This window comes from Tachypleus tridentatus, chromosome 7, assembly GCF_004210375.1.
Source record: "Tachypleus tridentatus isolate NWPU-2018 chromosome 7, ASM421037v1, whole genome shotgun sequence".
Taxonomy (NCBI): domain Eukaryota; kingdom Metazoa; phylum Arthropoda; class Merostomata; order Xiphosura; family Limulidae; genus Tachypleus; species Tachypleus tridentatus.
In genome coordinates, this window is record NC_134831.1 from 148,246,272 (window position 1) to 148,260,484 (window position 14,213).

A 14,213-nucleotide genomic window follows, 5' to 3' on the forward strand; every position below is an offset into this window, starting at 1 on the left:
ATTTGAGTGCAGCTTCGAAAGATGAAAATAAGAAAAGGGAAAATAAAAATAAAAAACTTTGTTAGCATCATTTAATAGGGAAAATGTGAACACTATGAAATTAGCCTAAATACTAGCTGGTCAAAAGTTTAAGACCGTACTGAAACGAAGCGCTAATCTGTCAACATGTAAAGAAATTTAGTCATTTGTGTTAAGCATTAGCGTTGTCAACATCTCCCACTGACATCTCCTGTGTTACATTGGGTAAAAACATGGCAAAGGCTAAAAAGTTGACAGAATTTTAACGTGGCAGAATTGTCGAGCTGCAAAAACAAAGTCTCTCTCAACGTGCCATCGCTGGTGAGATTTGATGTAGTAAAACTGCTGTTAGAAATTTCTTAAAAGAACCTGAAGAATACGGAACGAGAAATTCAAGTGGTCGGCCCAAGAAAATTTCGCCGGCGTTAAGCAGGAGGATTCGACGGGTTGTCCAGTAAGACACCAGCCGATCGTCGAACCAGACGCAGAATGCAGCTCAAGAATGCATCTGCGAGAGAAAGGCTTTAAAAACTGTAAACGTCTTCAAAGGTTACGCCTCCTTCCACATCACGAAACAGCTCGATTAAACTTTGCTGAGAAGCACCAAACATGGGACGTAGAAAAGTGGACGAAGGCTTTGTTCTCTGATGAGAAAAAATTTAGCCTGGATGGTCCAGATGACTTCCAACGTTACTGACACGATAAGGATATCCCACCGGAGACAATTTCTACACGACACAGTGGATGATGTTCCATCATGATCTGGGATACTCTCTTCTTCGCTAATGCTTGAACACAAATGACTAAATTGCGTTACGTGTTTACCGATTAACGTTTCGTTTCAGTATGGTTTTAAACTTTTGACCAGCTAGTATTTAGGCTAATTTCATAATGTTCCCATTTTCATATTAAATACTAAAAGTTGTTTATTTTTTATTTTCCCTATTCTTATTGTCATCTTTCGAAGCTCTACTCAAATAAGCGGTTCAGTCTAACAACGCAAAATGCACATTTTTATTTTTTATATTCATTGGCCTTAAGATTCTGGCCAGCAGTGTATGTATATATGACTGTTGTTCCTTTTCCGCCAATGAAAGTGTGGTCGAAAATATTCAGTTATTAGAATCTTTACTTATTTGTATGATAGAAAACATTAATAAAGTTTAATACGCGGGTTAGGGTTCATGGTTAAAATGGAAACAAATAGAGGTTAGAAAATGTAATTGCAGCCAAATTTATTCTGCCGGAACTATTTTTGAACTTCTCATGTACAAGAATCAAGTTTATAAAATAAACTGCATAAGTTAACGATTGAGACATACAGAAGACAAAATATATAAATATTTAAATTTCTTAACGATTTAGAATCAATGTTTGTTTTTAATTGCGTGCAAAGCTACACGAGGGCTATTTGCGCTAGCTGTCTCTAATTTAGCAGTAAAAGACCAGAGGGAAGGGAGCTAGTCATCACCACCTTTTAGGTTACTCTTTTACCAGCCAATAGTAGGATTAATCGTCATGTTATGAAGCCCACACAGCTGAAAGGACCAGAATCTTTGGTGTGACGGGAATTCGAGCCCGTGACTCTTAGATTACGAAACTAGCGCTCTAACATAGGAAATAAAAGAAAATTACGTCAGGAAAGAAAGTAAAATTACTCGAATCAAACCTTTCTTACTACAACCTGCGACAGTATATAAAGTTATGTACTGTAACTTTACACTTGGTGTGTTATGAATTATTAAGTTACGTTTATTTTATTTGTACAATAGTTAGTATGGTGTTCGTTTTACATCCGGAGTGAAAGATAGCGTTGAATTTTCAGCTGTATGTTAATGGCTGACACATCCATAACGTTGTTTGTGTACCTATTCTGTTCCCATGAAATCACACATTTTCAAACTCTTTGTCTCGAAAAACAAACAAAAACACGTGGTGCAGCTAAACACTACATTTAACAAACTACAAACCGAATAAAACTGTTCTTTTATTTTAATAAATCATCAGAGAAATGTATCAGCAGATAAATTTGATACAAATAGAAACCACCAACAAGTCACGTTTATGATGAACATACGAGAGTCAGTGTTAGCAAACGTTTTAGCTACTAATTTGCTTTGATATGTCCTTTAAAAAACTTGACACATTATAAGATATAAGATAAGATATATGATAAGATAAGATATGAATATTTCAAAATTTGTTCTTCTTATTTTATGATTCAAGTAAATATGACCATAAAATCATGAATAATATTTGTTAAACAAGGTAAAATTTTCATACAAATACACAATCATGTAATATATAAAGATTCTTAATTGTTGCCTATATAGTTTATCAGTTTTGTAATATTGGTCGCCTAAACTACTTACCTCTCTCTTTTCCAAATTGTATTTTCATATACTGAAAACTGAAAGAGTTTGACCTCTCCCTTTCAGTAATGTTAAAGATGAATAGTTTTATGTCACGCATAAACAAGAGTTAACAGTTGTCAATTAGTAATATTCAAACTGTCGTAACTTGTGTTTAGTTACTTTTCTTGATTTCAAGTCAATAACAAACAAACAAAACACTATTTTATCACACATCAACTTTATTTTTTAATTTTCATTTGATTACAGTTCATCAAAAGTATCAAGAGACTTTAATCTATGCAAAATCTTTCAAAAAATACACCAGTAAGTCTTTAAAATTTGGCTCTACATCCATCCCAGCTGTCAGCTTTCAAATTCATTTTACAATGGTTGCACAACTCAATAACCACATGGTATTCTTGGGTGTAATAATTTTCGTTCCAGGTAGTAAGAAAAAGGAGAACCACAATAGTGTAATGTCTTTAAAATATGGCTTTACTGGGTTAAAAATATTGATAAAATGTTAATCAAAGTAAAAATAATCATTTTTGTATCAAACAAAACAAGTCAAATGATGAGTACACAAGATGTTTTACGTCGCTTCGAGGTTGTAAAAAAAATGGTTCTGTAAGTTTTGAAGAAGGCTTAGAAATTCTGTCTAGACTGAGATAGCACGATATTACGAACACAAAAACAATAACGTATCCCATTACAGCTTATTTGTTTGTTTTACTGAATTTATCGCAAAGCTAATCAAGAGCTAACTATAGTGGACTAGAGAGAAGGAAGCTAGTCAAGACCATCTCGGACTACTCTTTATCAATAAACTGTGGGATTGGCCATAAAATTACAATGCCCCCACGGTTGAAAGAACGAACATATCTGCCAATGGATTTTGATCCCACAAACCGTAAAATAAGTGTCAAATGCCTAAATCTTAAAAGTCCTTTTCAGTCGTTATTCAAGTTGTCTCAAGTGAACGTATAGAAAGTTCAGCCTCTAAGTATTTCCAAATGTGACGATGTTACCAGAAATAGCACATACAAAATTCGGAAATGAATATTTATCAACACTGTCCGTAAAATTCATCTATAAGTACCTATATGGAACACACATCTTGACTAGCACACGTAAAAATATCAAAATTTGGCAAAGATTTCCTGTACGATAAACAGTTTATCTTTCTTTGTTAATAGAGAAACAAAATATGCTACTTTACGAAGTACCACGAAGGTATTGAAAATTATCGATTTATCTATTTAAAATTCGAAACGCATAGAATTAGTGCATTCATTGAAAAGAAAATACTGGCAATAAAGAGCTAAGCCTTCTATTGTGAGCATTTCTATCTAAAATACATTTCCTTAGTGAGAAAATTCAAATATACAGCTTGTTTCCAGAGACGTTCAAATGGAATCTGTATAACAGATTCTTGAATATAGAGCCACGAGTACGAGAAAATACCTAATCTTGGGAAGCCGTAAAACTGTAATCGTATTCTGGTTGAGGGTCTCCGGTGCTTTCGGGTGCTGTAATCGTATTTTGGTAAAAGATCTCCGGTGCTTTCGAGTGTAACAGACTTTGATCCAATTAAATAGTAAGAAACTTTGTGAAAACTAAAAATACCATGCTATTCGCGAAATTACCTAACCACTTTTTTCTAAAGAAAATCGATTAAGAAACAGAACTGTTTTAGAATGTGTGACTAGAGAAAAACACATACTAAAAAGGTAAGGTTTGGTGTTCATGCTGGACCAGTTATCTTTCTGCGGACGTCCAGACCTAATAACATTCTGGAATTTATTGTTTCGGTGTTATTGAATTGTATCTCGGCTCTAGAATCAAGAAATGCGAAGACAAAAACTTTGAATGATGTAAGCATTACTAAAGGGAACTATATTATTTTTCAGTATCAAAAGGAATTAATATGCTAGATTTTATAATTCGCTCACAACTTCAAGAATTGGATGAACGAGAGGAAAATACTGTTGTTCCACAAAATTACCGGTCAAAGTAACATTTTATTGTCATAACTCACAAGAATAAATCGCTAGAACATGAAATAATATTAGAAATTTCAAGAAACATAAAACGAATCCTGAGCATTTCATATTTTCACTGGTCTGGCCTCTCCTTTACTCAAAATACAATTGCTAGTGATAGGATTTTGTGTTACACTCCAGCCGAATTAGAACGTAGTTAACAAGGAATAATATTTAATACTGCCCTGAGTTAAGAGCATATTAAAATTGTATTAGTCTTTTGTATAGTCCTGACTTGATAACATATTTAAGTATATTAATTATGAAGCTCAGAAGTAGTCCTTACTTAAATAATTAGTATTAAAAAATAAATAATAATGTGTTATTTTTACTCTACTTTTGGTTTGTAAATAACACTTATATAAAAAATTAAACATAAACTTATTAAACTTAACATAATTCACGCTATAACAATTGTTTTTCATGCAATTGGATAACATAAATAGCGTTTTAACCACTACACTTTTTTTCTGGTATCCCAGCGTGCCAGTAAATGAAGATGTTATTATGCATTTATGCATTTTTCTTTAGTTTCATTAATTTCTAGTTTCGTAGGTTTTATTAATCCCCATCCCATTGTTGCAAGATTTCAAACTTACTTTCAACATCCCAAGTGAATGTTAACAGAACATTCTTATCCATCACGTGTGTAATCTATAATAAAAGACATTATCTTACTCCATATGTCTGTTTGTTTAAAATTAAGCACAACGCTACACAATGGGCTATTTGTACTCTGCCCACCATGGGTATCGAAACCCGGTTTTTATGCGGTGAGAGTCCGTAGACATGCCGCTGTGCCACTGGAGGGCCTCCATATGTCATCCTAATGTCAGCTATGGAATATAATTTATCTACATAAATTATTCAAATCTCACTTACGAATAATTTTCTTACTCCCCACATCAAAATGTCAACCTCATAAAATTACATTTGGTCTTCATATGGTTGACAGCTGATAACTTTTGGCTTATTTTTTGAAGTACAGCAAATCGTTGGTTTTCTTTATTATTAAAAAATAAGCCTTTTTTCCATCTGTTGTTCACATTACTGGTTAAATTACGTTAGAGTAACTTATCACTTGGGATGTTACATGTTAACTAAATTAAGTCACTATCTCTTTACAGTTTGGTAACTAAATTAAGTTACTGTAACTTTACACTTTGATCGTTATATGTTAACTAAATCAAGCTACTTTGATTGTTACTGTGATAACTAGAAGTTACTCTAAATTTACACTTTGGTCATTACATTTTAGCTACAACAAGTGACTGTAACTTGATACAGTAATATATATGTAAATCCCAATTAATAATACTAATTAACATAAATTAAATTATGTAAATTCATTGTGCACCTGGCACCATTGTCTGCTGATTGCAAAAAAAAAAAGACAGTTGATTTCCTGTTGTACTGACGCATCACTATAGTATGTACTTTAATGTCACAATTAATTAATTACACTAATTATATGGTAACTGTTGATGTCGGTAACAGTGAATTATAATTTGTTTCAAGAACTGTTTGACATTTTTTTAACTTACCCATAAAACTTTGAATCAGTGGCTTAAATATTGCGTAATAACAAACCTCAAGAGTTGTGACAGGCCTAGTGACACAAGTGATAGCCCTGTTGGAACTTTAGAGCATGAATCAAAACACACAAAAAAAACGTAAATATTGCCATGAATATTTAGCATTTGTATTTACTTGCGCTTGTTTAAAAAATGATCAAAAACCTCAGTGTGTTATGTGTTATGACGTAATACCTAACGAAAGCATTAAACCACCCAAGCTTCGTAGGCATCTTGAAATAAAACATAATGAATATAATAACAAATCTGTAGAATATTTTCAAATTAAAGAATGTGTAATATGTAGAAAACATAAACTATTAGAAAAAAAAGAGCAACTGGTTGCAATAACAAAAAACAAACTAAATTTGCTTCATACGAAGTATCTCTTTTTGACAACAAAAAACTGGAAGTCCTCATATTACTGGAGAAGAACTTAGTTTACATATTGTAAAAGTAATGTCAGGTGAAATATATAGAAATAAAGCAGTGAGAGACCTAAATTTGATTTCACTATCAGACGACACTGTTGTTAAAGGTAGAATTAAGGAGAAGACAGAGAATGTTAAAGGTCAATTAATTACAAGAGTACGCCAAAGCCAGTACTGATCTCTGCAGTTGAGTGAAAGTGCAGATGTCGCTAACGATGTTAAGTTGCCTGCATTCGTTCGGTACGAAATAGGTGGTAAATTTTATGAAGATCTTTTATTTTGTCACTACTCGCTAACCAATGCTACACCTAAGGCTATTTGACTAGCTGCCTTCCCTGTAGTCTTACACTGCTATATTAGGGTCGGCTAGCATAGATAGCCTTCGTGTAGCTTTGCACGAAATTCAAAAACAAACAATCGTGCAATGTCAAGTAAGAACAGTGAACTCATTGCACGTATTAAGACTGTGACGCCCACACTAAAAGTGCACTCGTTGTATACACAGAGAAGCATTGGCTGCAAGAATCATGGACGGAAAAACTAAATACAATAATGGACGAAGTACTAAAAGTTGTCAATTTTATGAAAGCTCGTCCATTAAATTCCGGCATCTTTTATGTTCTTTGTGACAAGATGTGTAGTGAACATTCGGATGTGCATTGGTTAACTCGTGGCAAAGTTCTGAGTCGTGTACTTGAATTCAGGATGAAATACGCGTATTTTAACTGACTTGACTTTAGCGAAGTCTTCAATGAATTTTCTTGGTTGACTATTGTGACCTATTTATCTGGCATATCTACTCATTTGAAAATACTAAATTTAAGCTTCCAAGGGTCAGCCTTAATTATAATTAAAGTTGAAGAAAAATAAAAGATATAATAAACATGTTTTAGCTGTGGACACATAGTATTCAAAACGGTAATTATAAGTTATTACCAACACTCATTGATTTTCTTAAATAACCTGAAGGAAAGATAAGGTGTAAATCATTATTATTCAGCATTTCCATGGTTTGAAAATAGATTTTAGACTAAATTTTTCTACTTCCAATTCCAGTAGTAAGTGGACCAAAACCAAAATCAATTTAATGTGGACATTTTATGTTTTCAAAATTCGACTGCAGTTGAAGAAAGTAACTTTTCCGCTCTCTCACGTGACACTTCTTTTTTTTTTTTAACCAAAAACCAACTTGTTAGTCTCTGTTGGTTACATGTGAGATGTGATCATCACGAATTGTCATTTAAACCAGTGAAATATTTAACTTCACTTCCTACATCCTATTTATGTGAGCGAGATTTATCTCAACTTGCTTAAATAAAATCAAAGTATAGAAATAAGATGAATGTAGAGGTTGGTATTCGTTTGTAACTGTCAGACATTGACCCAGAAATTCGTAAGATTGTTACAGCAAAGCAGTATCATTCTTCACATTAAAGTAAATCGCGATACTTTTAAATATTTTTTAAAACATTTCCACATTCAAGTTTCTTTTCATTGTTCTTTTCTTAAAACTAAAATCGAGTTGTAAAGGTAATAAAATACATATATGATATACACAAACATGTGTAAACATGATATAAACTATTTTTAACGGAATGTGTTGCACCAATACAGTAAATAATTTGAAGGGGGCTAACCGGTTGGCAAAGTTTGAAAAACCCTGTTTTTGAGAATTCTCACCTATTGCAAGACGATGCACTTTCCTTATCGCGTCTAGCTATGTCTTATTGCAGGCCTTTTTTTGAACGGTTCTGGTGTTTCAAGCTGATTCATATTGCCATATTATCAAACGCCCCTAAATTCAAGGAATATACCTATATTAAAAGCTCTAAAACTTCGATGTTAACACATCTTTTTAACTTGATTGTATGCATATTTGCTTCTGAAAATCTATTACATACGTTCTCACAGCACCTACAAAACGCCAAACAATGTCAAAATATCGTCCTGATACATTCCGTTCCATCGTGAATTTATATATCGGTTGTCACGTGACTTTCTATCTTATTTATTCGAAATCATTTAAATATAACGCACTGAACCTTATGTACGTAACCAGTTTAGAATATTTGGATAAGTCAAGTTAATATTTATAATGTATATGTTTATTTTATATTATGCAGTATACATAAGACTTAACAAATATTGTAATGTATAGTATATCCTTCTGATATTTTTCATTCTACTTAAGGAGGCGTCATGAATGCTTTAGAAGCCACAATCAGTGGATTATGTTTAAAACTTGAATAAAACTGCCTTTGTAAGCTCATTCAAATATAGCTCTGTGCTAACCAACATTATGATTTTTTTTTAATATGATTATTTTTAATTAGTATTATACTTACCAATAACTGATGAAATGATCAAACACTGAGAGACAGAAATAAGTAGAAATTAGAGCTATTATTTACCCCAAAAATTAATTCACTGTTATTGGATAAAACTTCGTTCATAAATGTTTTTGAAATAACTTTTATTTTACGTTAGCTATTGTTTTGCACGTACAATGGACTTAGAGAAGTAACATTATCTATTATTTCTGGTTAAAGTATTTTTTTAGACATTTTAACCTATACAGCTAGCAGTCTACAAATCACTGTTGTTATTTTTGTAGACAGTGTAAGACAAAAAATAAAGTACAAAAAATTAAATAAAAATCGGATGATTTATTAGTGTCTTCTGTCTTGTTTATGGAGTTAAGAGTCATGAATCTTCAAACTTTTATCTGAAATGATTACACTAAAGTTGCTATTTGTTACTAGGTGTTTATTATAACTCGTATTTTATAAAATAACACATAAACTGTGATTTACTTGCATGAAATAACGACAATAATTCACGTACAGCTTACAAAGAAAAATCTTTTTCAGAAAGTGTCCCTAAGCTGTTTTAGTATTTTATACGAATTTTTCTTGTTATAAGTCGTTATCGTACTTTTTACTTTGGTATAATTTAACCACTAATCTTAACTACTTGTCGTAAAACTTAACGTTATTTCCTTTATTAATTTTAACAAAGAATAATGAAATTTTTAGGATAAAAAATAAATATGCAGACCTTTTCCAAATAAAGAAGCTTTTGTTTTCATTTTGTGACGTCATGACGAAATTGAATAAAATGTATCGAATATCATCTAGAATGGTTATTAGGTACGTCATATAGGATACCTCACGCCAGGAGTGGCTTAGTAGTTAACGTGCCGGGATGCGAATTGGAAGATCTAAGATTATTATATGCTGCTGTACTTTCAACTGCAGAAGAGTTATAACCGTGAGAGCAAAGCTCTCTATTTATGTGAAGATCCGTTTAGGTTTAAAACACCAAATCAAATAACACAGAATTTAGAAAACCACCCCATATAAATATATATGGACAAACAAACACAATCACAGCAGACTTAAATATATGGCAAGTTAACTATAATAAAACATCGCAAGTGTTGAAAATAACACATTTACTTCTAAAACAGACCTCTCAAAAGGACTATTGCTTTGAATATTATTATATATATTAACTAATTTTGAGTATGTGATCGACATGTGTGTAATTTTAAAATCAAATGAACAATATATAACGTTTCACTAAACACTGTTAAAAGATATCTTACCGAAGACGTCGTCGGCCTCCACTTAAAAACACTTCATATGTTTGTGTAGATGACGTAAACACGTCAAAACATGTTGTAGAGAGTGTTCTAAGTGAGGGGCCGTTGATGGCTTCAATAAACACATTTTGATCCTGTACAGTAAAATGTTGCATTCCAATTGTTTATTTAATTGTATCATTATTACTGTAAATTAGAAACTTCATATATATATATATGTATTTTTATACAGTCGTGAAAAGAAGAAAAAACATTTAAAATATCTTTATTGGGATACAATGTGTGTAAAAAATAGGCCTCGGAACAAACGTTTACAACGTAATTGAATTATAAAAGGTAACAGTTAAACTGCAGATTTTTTTTTTCCTTTCGAACTGGTTTTATAACATTATATACATATTCGAAGATAGATATATGTGCGTGTGTCTTCTTATAGCACACATCGGGCTTTTTCTGAGCCCACCGAGGAGAATCAAACCCCAGGTTTTAACATTGTAAATCTGTAGACTTACTGCTCTATCAGAGGGGGCTCGAAGATTGATAGAATATAAAAGTATTTTTAAACAATTTCTTGTGCGTCTATTTTTATTCACCTTTTCTACGAACATATATCAAAATAAATTTAAGTAGAGCTTTAAATGTCACTGTTAATACAGTTCCTAAGTTTAGAACATTTTAATAAAGCATTGTCTGAGACTAAGCGTTTATACAGGTAAGAACATATCTAAAGTTGTACAATAAACATTTTCTATTATCTGCTTTCATTTTAGTTTTTATTCGGCTATATTTGCTATCATTCATTTACACCGTGGTTTTATAACTCTATGAAATGTTGAAACAAATTATTGAATGTTATTACTAAAAAAATAAAGTAGAACAGCATTGCAGGTCAATGCAAATGGATTATTGAAGTTCAAGAAACGTCAAGACTTTCAGAAATAAGAGCAAAAGAAAGATGCCGTACAGAAATTCATCACTTTGTAATGTTACGGTCAATCCCAGTATTTGTTGGTAAAAGAGTAGCCCAAGAGTTGGCGGAGGGTGGTGATGATTAGATGCCTTCCCTCTAGTCTTACTCTGCTAAATTACGGATGGCTAGCGCAGATAGCCCTCGTGTAGCTTTGTGCGCAATTAAAAAAAAAATTTATGAAACTGGCTATAAGCTGGAACACATTCAGAAATAAGTGAAAGAAAAATTTTACCTCTCCGAAAAATCATTCGAGCTTCTGTTCCGTTTTCAAGATTTGTACGTAAAAAACAACAACATAAAAATGTTTTATTTTATTTTATAATTTGTAAATCAAGTCTTCTATAACACTTATAAGGTTTAAAATATACAAAGAAAACCGATAAACCTATCTTGAACATATTTTCCATTTCACGAACCGTTCTATGATATTTAATCGCTTTCTAGTTATATGTAATCGTTTAGTATTAAATTACACTTAGCTTTGGTAGCTGCTAAATACTCGTGGTTCATCACAAGCTTTTTCGATGGGTTGAAATATGTTTGAAACCACCCGCACTAAATGTGTCTATCCTGTAGCGACACCAGCAACGATTTGTTTGTTTTTTGTATTTCGTGCTAAGCTACACGAGGGCTATCTGCGTTAGCCGTCCCTAATTTAGCAGTGTAAGAATAGAGGGAAAGCAGCTAGTCATCACCACCCTCACCTTCAACTCTTGGGCCACTCTTTTACCGACGAATAGTGTGATTGACCGTCACATTTTATAACGCCCATAGGCTGAAATGGGGAGCATGTTTGGTGTGACGGGATTTTGAACCCGCGACTCTCAGATTACGAGTCGAACGCCTTAACCCACCTGGCCATACCGGGCCCACCGGCAACGAACCATATTATTTGATAAAACAACTACGTATATTACGCATACTCTCATCTGAAAATGACACTCTTTGATAAACAGTAGATTATACCTTCATCGTACTTAATCGCTACAAATCCTCATGTTAGGTTCTTGAATGGAATAAAATGAGCTCATGTTTGTCTGAAACAGAACATTTGCAAAGCATTTTAATACGCGTTATTTTGACAAAGTGTGCTTATTTATATCTTTGTAATTACTTTGATTTTATAATGTATCACGCCAGAAACATTAGCTGTGTTGGTGGTGTTATTTTCGTAGTGCAAAGTACACAAACGTTGACTGCAAGTGGCAAAAATATTAGTATTTGTTAATTCTGTTCAAGCTGACAAATAATGAAAGTAACTTAGATGTTAGTTGATTCTATTCAAATCCATATATCAAAGGATCATCTTCCTTTATTAATGGTTGATTATTCAAACCTATAAACAAAAGTAGTCCATTTATTTTTCTGATTCTACTATTTTAGCAATTCAATGAAAAATCACTCGTAGTGACTCATAAACAGTAATTGATCTATTATATTAATTATATTAATCACGATATAAATCATATTAGTCACAAATTATCGCTAATATTTACTGCCTAAGTATATATCTGTTGTACTATGGAATATTTAATATAGTTAAACAAAATTCTTCATCGCGAGAGGTTTGAGAATTGGATAGGTAAAATTGTGCGGTGAGAAAAGGTAGATGAGAGAGAACAAAAAAAATACAAATTTAACAAATACAATTAAGTGGTAACTATTTATCTTCTACAACCTCACCTTTCACCGAACATAAAAAAAACTGTTGATGAATGGAATGCAATTACAACTAACGTAAATTTGAAAGGAAGCCAAAGTTAAAGCAAAATGCTGCATTACTGAACATAGTTGATAAATACAACAAATGATCAAGAACATTGCAAACAGTCCCTTGCAAACTAATCATCTTCTTGAAAGCTGTTCTCATTTCGACTTCTTTTTATACCAGTCATACAGTGGATTTTAACTGTGTCTACTCGATATGTTAGCCATAAAATAACCTCCCATTTAATGGGACTTTGGATACATTACAACTACTCCATTAAAGAGTAGATAACACCCTCTTGCTATAAAAAGTATCAGCTAATGGTAATTTCACAAACTACCAGAACTAAAGTAGCAAAATTTAAAGCTACCACTTTGTTAAAGATATTTATATACTAAAAAAGAGAGTAACATATGCGATAATTGCATAAAACATGTCTTGTATTTTGGAATTTTATCCCATCAGTTTAAAAATGTCTGCTTTGTGGAATAGATACATAAATAGGTGGAACTAACCTATTTATGGGTCATTCTCTGTAGTTTTTATATATATATATTTTTTTTTTAACTTTTGATTTTCTACTTGATAAAATGAAATGCTCGCCCAGAAAGTTCGTTTATTTGAGTATTGCCTGGACTTGAATTAATCTATTGGCACTTGCTGGTACGGTCTAATTTTTCACTTCCTCTTATACCCAATGGTTCCCATCACACACACACACAATAATAAGAGTAAACACAAGCTCTAAACTTTAGAGAGGTAGATTTGTAATAAGAATTATGGTCAATCTCACTATTCGATTAGAGTAGCTCACGAGTTGGCGGTGAGCGATGTTAAGTAGTTGGTTTCTCTCTAGTCTATCACTTCAAAACTTGGAACGACTAGCGCAGATAGCCCTCGAGCAGCTTTGCGTGAAATTGAATAAAAAAATAAATATTTCTTTGTTTTTCTTTATTAGTGTTACCTTATGAACCCAGATGTTGTCAAGTGATACAATCATCACAGAAACTCATCATTCCATCAGTTTTTTAACAAGGTGCTGTTTTTGAATATCTACAAGAAGTAGTCTAATTTTATTTCTTGATGAGTCTGCAAATCAGTACATCCACACTTAAAAAAAATCCACTTGAAATCTCAATATCTCACAAAACATTAATAAAAATGGCTTTCCTTAATTAATTTTGAAATATAAGCCTTTACAATGAAACGTTTGTCATCCATGAATATCTCTCATTTCAGGTCTTTCGAATAGTATTTGTTTGTTTTGAAGTTAGGCACAAAGCTACACAATGAGCTATGTGTGCTCTGCCCATCACGGGTATCGAAATCCACTTTCTAGCGTTGTACGTCCGCAGACATACCGCTATGCCACTAGGAGCGTTTAGAAGAGAAAAGAAGGGTCTAAGCTCTGAATGATACTTTATTTTTATTTTCTACAATTCTCTGTATGTGTTTCAATGTATGTCAATCTAAATAAGCTCACATCCTAATAAATATGAAACGAATCACAGT